This window comes from Hydractinia symbiolongicarpus, chromosome 11 (genome assembly GCF_029227915.1).
Source record: "Hydractinia symbiolongicarpus strain clone_291-10 chromosome 11, HSymV2.1, whole genome shotgun sequence".
In the NCBI taxonomy this organism is placed as follows: domain Eukaryota; kingdom Metazoa; phylum Cnidaria; class Hydrozoa; order Anthoathecata; family Hydractiniidae; genus Hydractinia; species Hydractinia symbiolongicarpus.
Window position 1 is genome coordinate 19364864 of NC_079885.1, and position 19017 is coordinate 19383880.

Genomic DNA, 19017 nt, shown 5'->3' on the forward strand with positions numbered 1-19017 from the left:
TGGTCTGATGGTTAGGATCCGGTGCTCTCACCGCCGTGGCCGGGGTTCGACTACCTGCACGGGAGAATGCGATTTTACAACATTTCCTATTGTCGCATCCTGCCTTTGCCACTTTAAAATAATGTGGTTGTGTTAAGTCATTGATGGGTTTGGTCCATCTAACAGAAAATGAATAATGCAGTACCTCAGCGTTTCCAATAACTTTTTCCGTATGTTTAAGAAACAAGTACAAATTTTCATTTGCATAATAAAGGTTCAGGAAGATTTAGAAAATTCTTTGCGTCAAAGTGTTTGAAGGATTTCAACAGACATTCCTTCACCAATATTTTACTAACGGCCCGATAGGTAACTTGGTGCTTTAATAACTTTGAGATCATTATATTGGCCAATGGTGGTGTTTCTGACTTTTAACTCGGCATTTAAGACAAGTGAGAAACATTATCTGAAAAAACTTGCGCTGAAAGACCGTACGTATAACTAATTAAATAGCAAAGCAATCGCGAAAATAACATCAACATATCCCGTGTGGTCTAGTGGTTAGGATCCGGCGCTCTCACCGCCGTGGTTGGAGTTCGATTCCCCGCACTGGAGAATACGCTTTCACAACATTTCCTATTGTCGAATCTGGCCATTGAAACTTTAAAATAATGTGGTTGTGTTAAGTCATTGATGGATTTGGTCCATCTAACAGAAAATGAACAATGCAGAAAGTCAGCGCGTCCACTAACTTTTTCCGCATGATTAAAAAACAAGTACAAATATTCAATTGCATAATAAAAGTTGAGGAAGCTTTAAAAAATGCTTTGGGTCGAAGTGTTTGAAGTTTTTCAAGAGACATTCTTTCTCCAATATTTTTCTATTAGCCCGATATGTAACTTAATGCTTTAATAACTTTGAGATCATCATATTGGATAATGTCGGTGTTTCTGACATTTAATTCGGCATTTAAGACATGTGAGAAACATTATCTCAAAAAACTTGCGCTGAAAGAACGTACGTATAACTGTTTAAATAGCATTTCAATCGCGAAGTAAATATCATCATGCATATCCCGTGTGGTCTGGTGGTTAGGATCCGGCGCTGCCACCGCCGTGGCCGGGGTTCGATTCCCCGCACGGGAGAATACGATTTTACAACATTTCCTATTGTCGAATCCTGCCTTTGCCACTTTAAAATAATGCGGTGGTGTTAAGTCATTGATGGAGTTGGTCCAACTAACAGAAAATGAACAATGCACAAACTCAGTAATTCCACTAGCTTTTTCCATGTGTTTAAGAAACAAGTACAAATTTTCAATTGCATATTAAAGGTTAAGGAAGATTTAGAAAATACCTTGCCTCGAAATGTTTGAAGGTTTTTGAGAGACATTCTTTCTCCAAAACTTTACTAACATCCCGATATGTAACTTGGTGCTTTAATAAATTTGAGATCAGCATATTGGATAATGGCGGTGTTTCCGACTTTCAACTCGGCATTTAAGACATGTGAGAAACATTATCTGAAAAAACTTGCGCTGAAAGACCGTACGTATAACTGTTTAAATAGCATATCAATCGCGAAAATAACATCAACATATCCCGTGTGGTCTAGTGGTTATGATCCGGCACTCTCAACGCCGTAGCCGGGTTTGATTCTCCGCACCGGAGAATACGATTTTACAACATTTCCTATTCTCGAATCTTGCCATTGCAACTTTACAATAATGTGGTTGTGTTAAGTCATTGATGGGTTTGGTCCATCTAACAGAAGATGAATAATGCAGTACCTCAGCGTTTCCACTAACTTTTTCCGTATGTTTAAGAAACAAGTACAAATTTTCAATTGCATAATAAAGGTTGAGGAAGATTTAGAAAATTCTTTGCGTCGAAGTGTTTGAAGGTTTTCGAGAGACATTCTTCCTCCAATACTTTACTAACAGCCCGATATGTAACTTGGTGCTTTAATAACTTTGAGATCATCATATTGGCCAATGACGGTGTTTCCGCCATTTAATTCGGCATTTAAGACATGTGAGAAACATTATCTCAAAAAACTTGCGCTAAAAGAATGTATGTGCAACTGTTAAAATAGCATTTCAATCGCTAAAATAACATTAACATGAACCGTGTGGTCTAGTGGTTAGGATCCGACGCTCTCACCGCCGTGGCTGGAGTTCGATTCCCCGCACTGGAGAATACGGTTTCACAACATTTCCTATTGTCGAATCTGGCCATTGAAACTTTAAAATAATGTGGTTGTGTTAAGTCATTGATGGATTTGGTCCATCTAACAGAAAATGAACAATGCAGAAAGTCAGCGCGTCCACTAACTTTTTCCGCATGATTAAAAAACAAGTACAAATATTCAATTGCATAATAAAAGTTGAGGAAGCTTTAGAAAATGCTTTGGGTCGAATTATTTGAAGGTTTTCGAGAGACATTCTTTCTCCAATATTTTACTAACAGCCCGATATGTAACTTGGTGCTTTAATAACTTTATGATCATCATATTGGCCAATGGCGGTGTTTCTGACTTTTAACTCGGCATTTAAGACATGTGAGAAACATTATCTCACAAAACTTGCGCTAAAAGGACGTACGTACAACTGTTAAAATAGCATTTCAATCGCGAAAATAATAGCGTCATGCATATCCCGTGTGGTCTAGTGGTTAGGATCCGGCGCTCTCACCGCCGTGGCGGGTTCGACTCCCCGCACGGGAGAATACGATTTTACAACATTTGCTATTGTCAAATCTGGCCATTGAAATTTTAAAATAATGTGGTTGTGTTAAGTCATTGATGGATTTGGTCCATCTAACAGAAAATGAATAATGCAGAACCTCAGCAATTCCACTAACTTTTTCGTATGTTTAAGAAACAAGTACAAATTTTTAATTGAATAATAAAAGTTGAGGAAGCTTTAGAAAGTTCTTTCGTCGAAGTGTTTGAAGTTTTTCGAGAGACATTTTTTCACCAACATTTTACTAACAGCCCGATAGGTACCTTGGTGCTTTAATAACTTTGAGATCAGCATATTGGCCAATGGCGGCCTTTTTTACTTTTAACTCGGCATTTAAGACATGTGAGAAACAGTATCTCAAAAGATTTTTGCTGAAAGAAAGAACGTACAACTGTAAAAATAGCATTTTAATTGCGAAATAAATATCATCGTGCATATCCCGTGTGGTCTTGTGGTTAGGATCCGGCGCTCTCTTTGCCGTGGCCGGCCTTCGATTCCCCGCACGGAAGAATGCGATTTTACAACATTTTCTATTGTGGAATCCTGCCTTTGCTACTTTAAAATAATGTGGTAGTGTTAAGTCATTGATGGATTTGGTCCAACTAACACAAAATGAACAATGCACAAACTCAGCATTTCCACTAGCTTTTTCCATGTGCTTAAAAAACAAGTACAAATTTTCAATTGCATAATAAAGGTTGAGGAAGATTTAGAAAATACTTTGCCTCGAAGTGTTTGAAAGTTTTCGAGAGACATTCTTTCTCCAAAACTTTACTAACATCCCGATATGTAATTTGGTGCTTTAATAACTTTGAGATCAGCATATTGGATAATGCCGGTGTTTCTGACTTGTAACTCGGCATTTAAGACATGTGAGAAACATTACCTGAAGAAACCTGCACTGAAAGAACGTATGTATAACTGTTTAAATAGCATTTCAATCGCGAAAATAACATCATCATATCCCGTGTGGTCTAGTGGTTACGATCCGGCGCTCTCACCGCCGTGGCCGGGGTTCGATTCCCCGCACTGGAGAATGCGGTTTCACAACATTTCCTATTATCGAACCTGGCCATTGAAACTTTAAAATAATGTGGTTGTGTTAAGTCATTGATGGATTTGGTCCATCTAACAGAAAATGAACAATGCAGAAAGTCAGCGCGTCCACTAACTTTTTCCGCATGATTAAAAAACAAGTACAAATATTCAATTGCATAATAAAAGTTGAGGAAGCTTTAGAAAATGCTTTGGGTCGAATTATTTGAAGGTTTTCGAGAGACATTCTTTCTCCAATATTTTACTAACAGCCCGATATGTAACTTGGTGCTTTAATAACTTTATGATCATCATATTGGCCAATGGCGGTGTTTCTGACTTTTAACTCGGCATTTAAGACATGTGAGAAACATTATCTCACAAAACTTGCGCTAAAAGGACGTACGTACAACTGTTAAAATAGCATTTCAATCGCGAAAATAATAGCGTCATGCATATCCCGTGTGGTCTAGTGGTTAGGATCCGGCGCTCTCACCGCCGTGGCGGGTTCGACTCCCCGCACGGGAGAATACGATTTTACAACATTTCCTATTGTCAAATCTGGCCATTGAAATTTTAAAATAATGTGGTTGTGTTAAGTCATTGATGGATTTGGTCCATCTAACAGAAAATGAATAATGCAGAACCTCAGCAATTCCACTAACTTTTTCGTATGTTTAAGAAACAAGTACAAATTTTTAATTGAATAATAAAAGTTGAGGAAGCTTTAGAAAGTTCTTTCGTCGAAGTGTTTGAAGTTTTTCGAGAGACATTTTTTCACCAACATTTTACTAACAGCCCGATAGGTACCTTGGTGCTTTAATAACTTTGAGATCAGCATATTGGCCAATGGCGGCCTTTTTTACTTTTAACTCGGCATTTAAGACATGTGAGAAACAGTATCTCAAAAGATTTTTGCTGAAAGAAAGAACGTACAACTGTAAAAATAGCATTTTAATTGCGAAATAAATATCATCGTGCATATCCCGTGTGGTCTTGTGGTTAGGATCCGGCGCTCTCTTTGCCGTGGCCGGCCTTCGATTCCCCGCACGGAAGAATGCGATTTTACAACATTTTCTATTGTGGAATCCTGCCTTTGCTACTTTAAAATAATGTGGTAGTGTTAAGTCATTGATGGATTTGGTCCAACTAACACAAAATGAACAATGCACAAACTCAGCATTTCCACTAGCTTTTTCCATGTGCTTAAAAAACAAGTACAAATTTTCAATTGCATAATAAAGGTTGAGGAAGATTTAGAAAATACTTTGCCTCGAAGTGTTTGAAAGTTTTCGAGAGACATTCTTTCTCCAAAACTTTACTAACATCCCGATATGTAATTTGGTGCTTTAATAACTTTGAGATCAGCATATTGGATAATGCCGGTGTTTCTGACTTGTAACTCGGCATTTAAGACATGTGAGAAACATTACCTGAAGAAACCTGCACTGAAAGAACGTATGTATAACTGTTTAAATAGCATTTCAATCGCGAAAATAACATCATCATATCCCGTGTGGTCTAGTGGTTACGATCCGGCGCTCTCACCGCCGTTGCCGGGGTTCGATTCCCCGCACTGGAGAATGCGGTTTCACAACATTTCCTATTATCGAACCTGGCCATTGAAACTTTAAAATAATGTGGTTGTGTTAAGTCATTGATGGATTTGGTCCAACTAACACAAAATGAACAATGCACAAACTCAGCATTTCCACTAGCTTTTTCCATGTGTTTAAGAAACCAATACAAATTTTCAATTGCATAATAAAAGTTGAGGAAGGTTTAGAATATGCTTTGGGTCGATATGTTTTAAGGTTTTCGAGAGACATTCTTTCTCCAATACTTTACTAACAGCCCGATATGTAACTTGGTGCTTTAATAACTTTGAGATCATCATATTGGCCAATGACGGTGTTTCTGACTTTTAACTCGGCATTTAAGACATGTGGGAAACATTATCTCAAAAAACTTGCACTAAAAGGACGTACGTACAACTGTTAAAGTAGCATTTCAATTGCGAAAATAATAGCATCATGCATATCCCTTGTGGTCTAGTGGTTAGGATCCGGCGCTCTCTTCGCCGTGGCCGGCCTTCGATTCCCCGCACGGAAGAATGCGATTTTACAACATTTTCTATTGTGGAATCCTGCCTTTGCTACTTTAAAATAATATGGTAGTGTTAAGTCATTGATGGATTTGGTCCAACTAACACAAAATGAACAATGCACAAACTCAGCATTTCCACTAGCTTTTTCCATGTGCTTAAAAACAAGTACAAATTTTCAATTGCATAATAAAGGTTGAGGAAGATTTAGAAAATACTTTGCCTCGAAGTGTTTGAAAGTTTTCGAGAGACATTCTTTCTCCAAAACTTTACTAACATCCCGATATGTAATTTGGTGCTTTAATAACTTTGAGATCAGCATATTGGATAATGCCGGTGTTTCTGACTTGTAACTCGGCATTTAAGACATGTGAGAAACATTACCTGAAAAAACCTGCACTGAAAGAACGTACGTATAACTGTTTAAATAGCATTTCAATCGCGAAAATAAAATCATTATATCCCGTGTGGTCTAGTGGTTAGGATCCGGCGCTCTCACTGCCGTGGCCGGGGTTCGATTCCCCGCACTGGAGAATGCGGTTTCACAACATTTCCTATTGTCGAATCTGGCCATTGAAACTTTAAAATAATGTGGTTGTGTTAAGTCATTGATGGATTTGGTCCAACTAACAGAAAATAAACAATGCACAAACTCAGCATTTCCACTAGCTTCTTTCCATGTGTTTAAGAAACCAATACAAATTTTCAATTGCATAATAAAGGTTGAGGAAGACTTAGAAAATACTTTTCCTCGAAATGTTCGAAAGTTTTCGAGAGACATTCTTTCTCCAAAACTTTACTAACATCCCGATATGTAATTTGGTGCTTTAATAACTTTGAGATCAGCATATTGGATAATGCCGGTGTTTCTGACTTGTAACTCGGCATTTAAGACATGTGAGAAACATTACCTGAAAAAACCTGCACTGAAAGAACGTACGTATAACTGTTTAAATAGCATTTCAATCGCGAAAATAAAATCATTATATCCCGTGTGGTCTAGTGGTTAGGATCCGGCGCTCTCACTGCCGTGGCCGGGGTTCGATTCCCCGCACTGGAGAATGCGGTTTCACAACATTTCCTATTGTCGAATCTGGCCATTGAAACTTTAAAATAATGTGGTTGTGTTAAGTCATTGATGGATTTGGTCCAACTAACAGAAAATAAACAATGCACAAACTCAGCATTTCCACTAGCTTCTTTCCATGTGTTTAAGAAACCAATACAAATTTTCAATTGCATAATAAAGGTTGAGGAAGACTTAGAAAATACTTTTCCTCGAAATGTTCGAAAGTTTTCGAGAGACATTCTTTCTCCAAAACTTTACTAACATCCCGATATGTAACTTGGTGCTTTAATAACTGTGAGATCATCATATTGGCCAATGGCGGTGTTTCTGACTTTTAACTCGGCATTTAAGACATGTAAGAAACATTATCTCAAAAAACTTGCGCTGAAAGGACGTACGTACAACTGTTAAAATAGCATTTCAATGGCGAAAATAATAGCATCATGCATATCCCGTGTGGTCTAGTGGTTAGGATCCGGCGCACTCACCGCCGTGGCCGGGGTTTGATTCCCCGCACGGGAGAATGCGATTTTACAACATTTCCTATTGTCGAATCTGGCCGTTGAAGCTTTAAAATAATGTGGTTGTGTTAAGTCATTGATGGATTTGGTCCAACTAACAGAAAATGAACAATGCACAAACTCAGCATTTCCACTAGCTTTTTCCATGTGTTTAAGAAACCAATAAAAATTTTCAATTGCATAATAAATGTTGAGGAAGCTTTAGAATATGCTTTGGGTCGAATTGTTTGAAGGTTTTCGAGAGACATTCTTCCTCCAATAGTTAACTAACGGCCCGATATGTAACTTGGTGCTTTAATAACTTTTAGATCATCATATTGGCCAATGGCGGTTTTTCTGACTTTTAACTCGGCATTTAAGACATGTGAGAAACATTATCTCAAAAAACGTGCGCTGAAAGGACGTACGTACAACTGTTAAAATAGCATTTCAATCGCGATAATAATAGCATCATGAATATCCCGTGTGGTCTAGTGGATAGGATCCGGCTCTCTCACCGCCATGGCCGGGGTTCGATTCCCCGCACGGCAGAATGCGATTTTACAACATTTCCTATTATCGAATCTGGCCATTGAAACTTTAAAATAATGTGGTTGTGTTAAGTCATTGATGGATTTGGTCCAACTAACAGAAAATGAACAGTGCACAAACTCAGCAATTCCACTAGCTTTTTCCATGTGTTTAAGAAACAAGTACAAATATTCAATTGCATAATAAAGGTTGAGGAAGACTTAGAAAATAATTTGCCTCGAAGTGTTTGAAAGTTTTCGAGAGACATTCTTTCTCCAAAACTTTACTAACATCCCAATATGTAATTTGGTGCTTTAATAACTTTGAGATCGGCATATTGGATAATGCCGGTGTTTCTGACTTGTAACTCGGCATTTAAGACATGTGAGAAACATTACCTGAAAAAACCTGCACTGAAAGAACGTACGTATAACTGTTTAAATAGCATTTCAATCGCGAAAATAACATCATTATATCCCGTGTGGTCTAGTGGTTAGGATCCGGCGCTCTCACCGCCGTGGCCGGGGTTCGATTCCCCGCACTGGAGAATGCGGTTTCACAACATTTCCTATTGTCGAATCTGGCCATTGAAACTTTAAAATAATGTGGTTGTGTTAAGTCATTGATGGATTTGGTCCAACTAACACAAAATGAACAATGCACAAACTCAGCATTTCCACTAGCTTTTTCCATGTGTTTAAGAAACCAATACAAATTTTCAATTGCATAATAAAAGTTGAGGAAGCTTTAGAATATGCTTTGGGTCGATATGTTTTAAGGTTTTCGAGAGACATTCTTTCTCCAATACTTTACTAACAGCCCGATATGTAACTTGGTGCTTTAATAACTTTGAGATCATCATATTGGCCAATGACGGTGTTTCTGACTTTTAACTCGGCATTTAAGACATGTGAGAAACATTATCTCAAAAAACGTGCGCTGAAAGGACGTACGTACAACTGTTAAAATAGCATTTCAATCGCGATAATAATAGCATCATGAATATCCCGTGTGGTCTAGTGGATAGGATCCGGCTCTCTCACCGCCATGGCCGGGGTTCGATTCCCCGCACGGCAGAATGCGATTTTACAACATTTCCTATTATCGAATCTGGCCATTGAAACTTTAAAATAATGTGGTTGTGTTAAGTCATTGATGGATTTGGTCCAACTAACAGAAAATGAACAGTGCACAAACTCAGCAATTCCACTAGCTTTTTCCATGTGTTTAAGAAACAAGTACAAATATTCAATTGCATAATAAAGGTTGAGGAAGACTTAGAAAATAATTTGCCTCGAAGTGTTTGAAAGTTTTCGAGAGACATTCTTTCTCCAAAACTTTACTAACATCCCAATATGTAATTTGGTGCTTTAATAACTTTGAGATCGGCATATTGGATAATGCCGGTGTTTCTGACTTGTAACTCGGCATTTAAGACATGTGAGAAACATTACCTGAAAAAACCTGCACTGAAAGAACGTACGTATAACTGTTTAAATAGCATTTCAATCGCGAAAATAACATCATTATATCCCGTGTGGTCTAGTGGTTAGGATCCGGCGCTCTCACCGCCGTGGCCGGGGTTCGATTCCCCGCACTGGAGAATGCGGTTTCACAACATTTCCTATTGTCGAATCTGGCCATTGAAACTTTAAAATAATGTGGTTGTGTTAAGTCATTGATGGATTTGGTCCAACTAACACAAAATGAACAATGCACAAACTCAGCATTTCCACTAGCTTTTTCCATGTGTTTAAGAAACCAATACAAATTTTCAATTGCATAATAAAAGTTGAGGAAGCTTTAGAATATGCTTTGGGTCGATATGTTTTAAGGTTTTCGAGAGACATTCTTTCTCCAATACTTTACTAACAGCCCGATATGTAACTTGGTGCTTTAATAACTTTGAGATCATCATATTGGCCAATGACGGTGTTTCTGACTTTTAACTCGGCATTTAAGACATGTGGGAAACATTATCTCAAAAAACTTGCACTAAAAGGACGTACGTACAACTGTTAAAGTAGCATTTCAATTGCGAAAATAATAGCATCATGCATATCCCTTGTGGTCTAGTGGTTAGGATCCGGCGCTGTCACCGCCGTGGCCGGGGTTTGATTCCCCGCACGGGAGAATGCGATTTTACAACATTTCCTATTGTCGAATCTGGCCATTGAAATTTTAAAATAATGTGGTTGTGTTAAGTCATTGATGGATTTGGTCCAACTAACAGAAAATAAACAATGCACAAACTCAGCATTTCCACTAGCTTTTTTCCATGTGTTTAAGAAACCAATACAAATTTTCAATTGCATAATAAAGGTTGAGGAAGACTTAGAAAATACTTTTCCTCGAAATGTTTGAAAGTTTTCGAGAGACATTCTTTCTCCAAAACTTTACTAACATCCCGATATGTAACTTGGTGCTTTAATAACTGTGAGATCATCATATTGGCCAATGGCGGTGTTTCTGACTTTTAACTCGGCATTTAAGACATGTAAGAAACATTATCTCAAAAAACTTGCGCTGAAAAGACGTACGTACAACTGTTAAAATAGCATTTCAATGGCGAAAATAATAGCATCATGCATATCCCGTGTGGTCTAGTGGTTAGGATCCGGCGCACTCACCGCCGTGGCCGGGGTTTGATTCCCCGCACGGGAGAATGCGATTTTACAACATTTCCTATTGTCGAATCTGGCCGTTGAAGCTTTAAAATAATGTGGTTGTGTTAAGTCATTGATGGATTTGGTCCAACTAACAGAAAATGAACAATGCACAAACTCAGCATTTCCACTAGCTTTTTCCATGTTGTTAAGAAACCAATACAAATTTTCAATTGCATAATAAAAGTTGAGGAAGCTTTAGAATATGCTTTGGGTCGAATTGTTTGAAGGTTTTCGAGAGACATTCTTCCTCCAATATTTTACTAACAGCCCGATATGTAACTTGGTGCTTTAATAACTTTGAGATTATCATATTGGCCAATGGCGGTGTTTCTGCCTTTTAACTCGGCATTTAAGACATGTGAGAAACATTATCTCAAAAAACGTGCGCTGAAAGGACGTACGTACAACTGCTAAAATAGCATTTCAATCGCAACAATAATAGCATCATGCATATCCCGCGTGGTCTAGTGGTTAGGATCCGGCTCTCTCACCGATATGGCCGGGGTTCGATTCCCCGCACGGGAGAATGCGATTTTACAACATTTCCTATTGTCGAATCTGGCCGTTGAAGCTTTAAAATAATGCGGTTGTGTTAAGTCATTGATGGATTTGGTCCAACTAACAGAAAATGAACAATGCACAAACTCAGCATTTCCACTAGCTTTTTCCATGTGTTTAAGAAACCAATACAAATTTTCAATTGCATAATAAAAGTTGAGGAAGCTTTAGAATATGCTTTGGGTCGATTTCTTTGAAGGTTTTTGAGAGACATTCTTTCTCCAATACTTTATTAACAGCCCGATATGTAACTTGGTACTTTAAGAACTTTGAGATCATCATATTGGCCAATGGCGGTGTTTCTGACTTTTAACTCGGCATTTAAGACATGTGAGAAACATTATCTCAAAAAACGTGCGCTGAAAGGACGTACGTACAACTGTTAAAATAGCATTTCAATCGCGATAATAATAGCATCATGAATATCCCGTGTGGTCTAGAGGATAGGATCCGGCTCTCTCACCGCCATGGCCGGGGTTCGATTCCCCGCACGGCAGAATGCGATTTTACAACATTTCCTATTATCGAATCTGGCCATTGAAACTTTAAAATAATGTGGTTGTGTTAAGTCATTGATGGATTTGGTCCAACTAACAGAAAATGAACAATGCACAAACTCAGCATTTCCACTAGCTTTTTCCATGTTGTTAAGAAACCAATACAAATTTTCAATTGCATAATAAAAGTTGAGGAAGCTTTAGAATATGCTTTGGGTCGAATTGTTTGAAGGTTTTCGAGAGACATTCTTCCTCCAATATTTTACTAACAGCCCGATATGTAACTTGGTGCTTTAATAACTTTGAGATCATCATATTGGCCAATGGCGGTGTTTCTGCCTTTTAACTCGGCATTTAAGACATGTGAGAAACATTATCTCAAAAAACGTGCGCTGAAAGGACGTACGTACAACTGCTAAAATAGCATTTCAATCGCAACAATAATAGCATCATGCATATCCCGTGTGGTCTAGTGGTTAGGATCCGGCTCTCTCACCGCTATGGCCGGGGTTCGATTCCCCGCACGGGAGAATGCGATTTTACAACATTTCCTATTGTCGAATCTGGCCGTTGAAGCTTTAAAATAATGCGGTTGTGTTAAGTCATTGATGGATTTGGTCCAACTAACAGAAAATGAACAATGCACAAACTCAGCATTTCCACTAGCTTTTTCCATGTGTTTAAGAAACCAATACAAATTTTCAATTGCATAATAAAAGTTGAGGAAGCTTTAGAATATGCTTTGGGTCGATTTGTTTGAAGGTTTTTGAGAGACATTCTTTCTCCAATACTTTATTAACAGCCCGATATGTAACTTGGTGCTTTAAGAACTTTGAGATCATCATATTGGCCAATGGCGGTGTTTCTGACTTTTAACTCGGCATTTAAGACATGTGAGAAACATTATCTCAAAAAACGTGCGCTGAAAGGACGTACGTACAACTGTTAAAATAGCATTTCAATCGCGATAATAATAGCATCATGAATATCCCGTGTGGTCTAGAGGATAGGATCCGGCTCTCTCACCGCCATGGCCGGGGTTCGATTCCCCGCACGGCAGAATGCGATTTTACAACATTTCCTATTATCGAATCTGGCCATTGAAACTTTAAAATAATGTGGTTGTGTTAAGTCATTGATGGATTTGGTCCAACTAACAGAAAATGAACAATGCACAAACTTAGCGTTTCCACTAGAATTTTGAATGCGTTTAAGGAGCAAGTACAAATTTTCAATTGCATAATAAAGGTTGAGGAAGACTTAGAAAACACTTTGCCTCGAAGTGTTTGAAAGTTTTCGAGAGACATTCTTTCTCCAAAACTTTACTAACATCCCGATATGTAACTTGGTGCTTTAATAACTTTGAGATCAGCATATTCGCCAATGGCGGTGTTTCTGACTTTTACCATGGCATTTAAGACATGTGAGAAACATTATCTCAAAAAACGTGCGCTGAAAGGACGTACGTACAACTGTTAAAATAGCATTTCAATCGCGATAATAATAGCATCATGAATATCCCGTGTGGTCTAGAGGATAGGATCCGGCTCTCTCACCGCCATGGCCGGGGTTCGATTCCCCGCACGGCAGAATGCGATTTTACAACATTTCCTATTATCGAATCTGGCCATTGAAACTTTAAAATAATGTGGTTGTGTTAAGTCATTGATGGATTTGGTCCAACTAACAGAAAATGAACAATGCACAAACTTAGCGTTTCCACTAGAATTTTGAATGCGTTTAAGGAGCAAGTACAAATTTTCAATTGCATAATAAAGGTTGAGGAAGACTTAGAAAACACTTTGCCTCGAAGTGTTTGAAAGTTTTCGAGAGACATTCTTTCTCCAAAACTTTACTAACATCCCGATATGTAACTTGGTGCTTTAATAACTTTGAGATCAGCATATTCGCCAATGGCGGTGTTTCTGACTTTTACCATGGCATTTAAGACATGTGAGAAACACTATCTGAAAAAACTTGCGCTGAAAGAACGTACGTATAACTGTTTAAATAGCATTTCAATCTTAAAAATAATAGCATCATGCATATCCCGTGTGATCTGGTGGTTAGGATCCGGCGCTGTCACCGCCGTGGCCGGGGTTCGACTCCCTGCACGGGAGAATGCGATTTTACAACATTTCCTATTGTCGCATCCTACCTTTGCCACTTTAAAATAATGTGGTTGTGTTAAGTCATTGATGGATTTGGTCCAACTAACAGAAAATGAACAGTGCACAAACTCAGCAATTCCACTAGCTTTTTCCATGTGTTTAAGAAACAAGTACAAATATTCAATTGCATAATAAAGGTTGAGGAAGACTTAGAAAATAATTTGCCTCGAAGTGTTTGAAAGTTTTCGAGAGACATTCTTTCTCCAAAACTTTACTAACATCCCAATATGTAACTTGGTGCTTTAATAACTTTGAGATCATCATATTGGCCAATGGCGGTGTTTCTGACTTTTAATTCGGCATATAAGACATGTGAGAAACATTATCTCAAAAAACGTGCGCTGAAAGGACGTACGTACAACTGTTAAAATAGCATTTCAATCGCGACAATAATAGCATCATGCATATCCCGTGTGGTCTAGTGGTTAGAATCCGGCTCTCTCACCGCCATGACCGGGGTTCGATTCCCCGCACGACAGAATGCGGTTTCACAACATTTCCTATTGTCGAATCTGGCTATTGAAACTTTAAAATAATGTGGTTGTGTTTAGTCATTGATGGATTTGGTCCAACTAACAGAAAATGAACAATGCACAAACTCAGCATTTCCACTAGCTTTTTCCATGTGTTTAAGAAACCAATACAAATTTTCAATTGCATAATAAAAGTTGAGGAAGCTTTAGAATATGCTTTGGGTCGATTTGTTTGAAAGTTTTTGAGAGACATTCTTTCTCCAATACTTTATTAACAGCCCGATATGTAACTTGGTGCTTTAAGAACTTTGAGATCATCATATTGGCCAATGGCGGTGTTTCTGACTTTTAACTCGGCATTTAAGACATGTGAGAAACATTATCTCAAAAAACGTGCGCTGAAAGGACGTACCTACAACTGTTAGAATAGCATTTCAATCGCGATAATAATAGCATCATGAATATCCCGTGTGGTCTAGAGGATAGGATCCGGCTCTCTCACCGCCCTGGCCGGGGTTGGATTCCCCGCACGGCAGAATGCGATTTTACAACATTTCCTATTATCGAATCTTGCCATTGAAACTTTAAAATAATGTGGTTGTGTTAAGTCATTGATGGATTTGGTCCAACTAACAGAAAATGAACAATGCACAAACTCAGCATTTCCACTAGCTTTTTCCATGTTGTTAAGAAACCAATACAAATTTTCAATTGCATAATAAAAGTTGAGGAAGCTTTAGAATATGCTTTGGGTCGAATTGTTTGAAGGTTTTCGAGAGACATTCTTCCTCCAATATTTTACTAACAGCCCGATATGTAACTTGGTGCTTTAATAACTTTGAGATCATCATATTGGCCAATGGCGGTGTTTCTGCCTTTTAACTCGGCATTTAAGACATGTGAGAAACATTATCTCAAAAAAAGTGCGCTGAAAGGACGTACGTACAACTGCTAAAGTAGCATTTCAATCGCAACAATAATAGCATCATGCATATCCCGTGTGGTCTAGTGGTTAGGATCCGGCTCTCTCACCGCTATGGCCGGGGTTCGATTCCCCGTACGGGAGAATGCGATTTTACAACATTTCCTATTGTCGAATCTGGCCGTTGAAGCTTTAAAATAATGCGGTTGTGTTAAGTCATTGATGGATTTGGTCCAACTAACAGAAAATGAACAATGCACAAACTCAGCATTTCCACTAGCTTTTTCCATGTGTTTAAGAAACCAATACAAATTTTCAATTGCATAATAAAAGTTGAGGAAGCTTTAGAATATGCTTTGGGTCGATTTGTTTGAAGGTTTTTGAGAGACATTCTTTCTCCAATACTTTATTAACAGCCCGATATGTAACTTGGTGCTTTAAGAACTTTGAGATCATCATATTGGCCAATGGCGGTGTTTCTGACTTTTAACTCGGCATTTAAGACATGTGAGAAACATTATCTCAAAAAACGTGCGCTGAAAGGACGTACGTACAACTGTTAAAATAGCATTTCAATCGCGATAATAATAGCATCATGAATATCCCGTGTGGTCTAGAGGATAGGATCCGGCTCTCTCACCGCCATGGCCGGGGTTCGATTCCCCGCACGGCAGAATGCGATTTTACAACATTTCCTATTATCGAATCTGGCCATTGAAACTTTAAAATAATGTGGTTGTGTTAAGTCATTGATGGATTTGGTCCAACTAACAGAAAATGAACAATGCACAAACTTAGCGTTTCCACTAGCATTTTGAATGCGTTTAAGGAGCAAGTACAAATTTTCAATTGCATAATAAAGGTTGAGGAAGACTTAGAAAACACTTTGCCTCGAAGTGTTTGAAAGTTTTCGAGAGACATTCTTTCTCCAAAACTTTACTAACATCCCGATATGTAACTTGGTGCTTTAATAACTTTGAGATCAGCATATTCGCCAATGGCGGTGTTTCTGACTTTTACCATGGCATTTAAGACATGTGAGAAACACTATCTGAAAAAACTTGCGCTGAAAGAACGTACGTATAACTGTTTAAATAGCATTTCAATCTTAAAAATAATAGCATCATGCATATCCCGTGTGATCTGGTGGTTAGGATCCGGCGCTGTCACCGCCGTGGCCGGGGTTCGACTCCCTGCACGGGAGAATGCGATTTTACAACATTTCCTATTGTCGCATCCTACCTTTGCCACTTTAAAATAATGTGGTTGTGTTAAGTCATTGATGAATTTGGTCCAACTAACAGAAAATGAACAGTGCACAAACTCAGCAATTCCACTAGCTTTTTCCATGTGTTTAAGAAACAAGTACAAATATTCAATTGCATAATAAAGGTTGAGGAAGACTTAGAAAATAATTTGCCTCGAAGTGTTTGAAAGTTTTCGAGAGACATTCTTTCTCCAAAACTTTACTAACATCCCAATATGTAACTTGGTGCTTTAATAACTTTGAGATCATCATATTGGCCAATGGCGGTGTTTCTGACTTTTAATTCGGCATATAAGACATGTGAGAAACATTATCTCAAAAAACGTGCGCTGAAAGGACGTACGTACAACTGTTAAAATAGCATTTCAATCGCGACAATAATAGCATCATGCATATCCCGTGTGGTCTAGTGGTTAGAATCCGGCTCTCTCACCGCCATGGCCGGGGTTCGATTCCCCGCACGACAGAATGCGGTTTCACAACATTTCCTATTGTCGAATCTGGCTATTGAAACTTTAAAATAATGTGGTTGTGTTTAGTCATTGATGGATTTGGTCCATCTAACAGAAAATGAACAATGCAGAAAGTCAGCGTTTCCACTAACTTTTTCCGCCTGATTAAAAAACAAGTACAAATTTTCAATTGCATAATAAAAGTTGAGCAAGCTTTAGAAAATGCTTTGGGTCGATTTGTTTGAAGGTTTTCGAGAGACATTCTTTCTCCAGTACTTTACTAACAGCCCGATATGTAACATGGAGCTTTAATAACTTTAAGATCATCATATTGGCCAATGGCGGTGTTTCTGACTTTTAACTCAGCATTTAAGACATGTGAGAAACATTATCTCAAAAAACTTGCGCTGAATGGACCTACGTACAACTGTTAAAATAACATTTCAATGGCGAAAATAATAGCATCATGCATATCCCGTGTGGTCTAGTGGTTAGGATCCGGCGCTCTCACCGCCGTGGCCGGGGTTCGATTCCCCGCACGGGAGAATGCGATTTTACAACATTTCCTTTTGTCGAATCTGACCAATAAAACTTTAAAATAATGTGGTTTTGTTAAGTCATTGATGGATTTGGTCCAACTAACAGAAAATGAACATTGCACAAACTCAGCATTTCCACTGGCTTTTTCCATGTGTTTAAGAAACCAATACAAATTTTCAATTGCATAATAAAAGTTGAGGAAGCTTTAGAATATGCTTTGGGTCGAGTTGTTTGAAGGTTTTCGAGAGACTTTATTCCTCCAATATTTTACTAACAGCCCGATATGTAACTTGGTGGTTTAATAACTTTGAGATTATCATATTGGCCAATGACGGTGTTTCTGCCATTTAATTCGGCATTTAAGACATGTGAGAAACATTATCTCAAAAAACATGCGCTAAAAGAAGGTACGTGCAACTGTTAAAATAACATTTCAATCGCTAAAATAACATTAGCATGAACCGTGTGGCCTAGTGGTTTGGATGCGGCGCTCTCACCGCCGTGGCCGGAGTTCGATTCCCCGCACTGGGGAATACGGTTTCACAACATTTCCTATTGTCGAATCTGGCCATTGAAACTTTAAAATAATGTGGTTGTGTTAAGTCATTGATGGATTTGGTCCATCTACCAGAAAATGAACAATGCAGAAAGTCAGCGCGTCCACTAACCTTTTCCGCATGATTAAAAAACAAGTACAAATATTCAATTGCATAATAAAAGTTGAGGAAGCTTTAAAAAAGGCTTTGGGTCGAATTATTTGAAGGTTTTCAAGAGACATTCTTTCTCCAATATTTTACTAACAGCCCGATATGTAACTTGGTGCTTTAATAACTTTGAGATCATCATATTGGCCAATGGCGGTAATCTGACTTTTAACTCGGCATTTAAGACATGTGAGAAACATTATCTCAAAAAACTTGCGCTGAAAGACCGTACGTATAACTGTTTAAATAGCATATCAATCGCGAAAATAACATCAACATATCCCGTGTGGTCTAGTGGTTAGGATCCGGCGCTCTCAACGCCGTGGCCGGGTTCGATTTCCTGCACGGGAGAATACGATTTTACAACATTTCCTATTGTTGAATCTTGCGATTGCCACTTTAAAGTAATGAGGTAGTGTTAAGTCATTGATGGATTTGGTCCATCTAACAGAAAATGAATAATGCAGAACCTCAGCGTTTCCACTAACTTTTTCCGTATATTTAAGAAACAAGTACAAATTTTCAATTGCATAATAAAGGTTAAGGAAGATTTAGAAAATACCTTGCCTCGAAGTGTTTGAAGGTTTTCGAGAGACATTCTTTCTCCAAAACTTTACTAACATCCCGATATGTAACTTGGTGCTTTAATAAATTTGAGATCAGCATATTGGATAATGGCGGTGTTTCTGACTTTCAACTCGGCATTTAAGACATGTGAGAAACATTATCTGAAAAAACTTGCGCTTAAAGACCGTACGTATAACTGTTTAAATAGCATATCAATCGCGAAAATAACATCAACATAT

General features: G+C 38.3%; 7 non-coding genes across 7 annotated transcripts; all 7 read left to right on the top strand.

The window, feature by feature from the left end:
- The first annotated feature begins 6319 nt into the window (after positions 1-6319).
- Trnae-cuc (transfer RNA glutamic acid (anticodon CUC)) lies at positions 6320-6391 on the top strand. The gene has a single exon. It is a non-coding gene; the product is annotated as a tRNA-Glu (tRNA).
- Positions 6392-6846: 455 nt separating this feature from the next.
- Trnae-cuc (transfer RNA glutamic acid (anticodon CUC)) lies at positions 6847-6918 on the top strand. Its single transcript has one exon. It is a non-coding gene; the product is annotated as a tRNA-Glu (tRNA).
- A 459-nt stretch (positions 6919-7377) lies between these two features.
- Trnae-cuc (transfer RNA glutamic acid (anticodon CUC)) lies at positions 7378-7449 on the top strand. Its single transcript has one exon. It is a non-coding gene; the product is annotated as a tRNA-Glu (tRNA).
- Positions 7450-8433: 984 nt separating this feature from the next.
- Positions 8434-8505, top strand: Trnae-cuc (transfer RNA glutamic acid (anticodon CUC)). Its single transcript has one exon. It is a non-coding gene; the product is annotated as a tRNA-Glu (tRNA).
- A 984-nt stretch (positions 8506-9489) lies between these two features.
- Trnae-cuc (transfer RNA glutamic acid (anticodon CUC)) lies at positions 9490-9561 on the top strand. Its single transcript has one exon. It is a non-coding gene; the product is annotated as a tRNA-Glu (tRNA).
- Positions 9562-10550: 989 nt separating this feature from the next.
- Trnae-cuc (transfer RNA glutamic acid (anticodon CUC)) lies at positions 10551-10622 on the top strand. Its single transcript has one exon. It is a non-coding gene; the product is annotated as a tRNA-Glu (tRNA).
- Positions 10623-17440: 6818 nt separating this feature from the next.
- On the top strand, positions 17441-17512 carry Trnae-cuc (transfer RNA glutamic acid (anticodon CUC)). The gene has a single exon. It is a non-coding gene; the product is annotated as a tRNA-Glu (tRNA).
- Positions 17513-19017: the final 1505 nt, after the last annotated feature.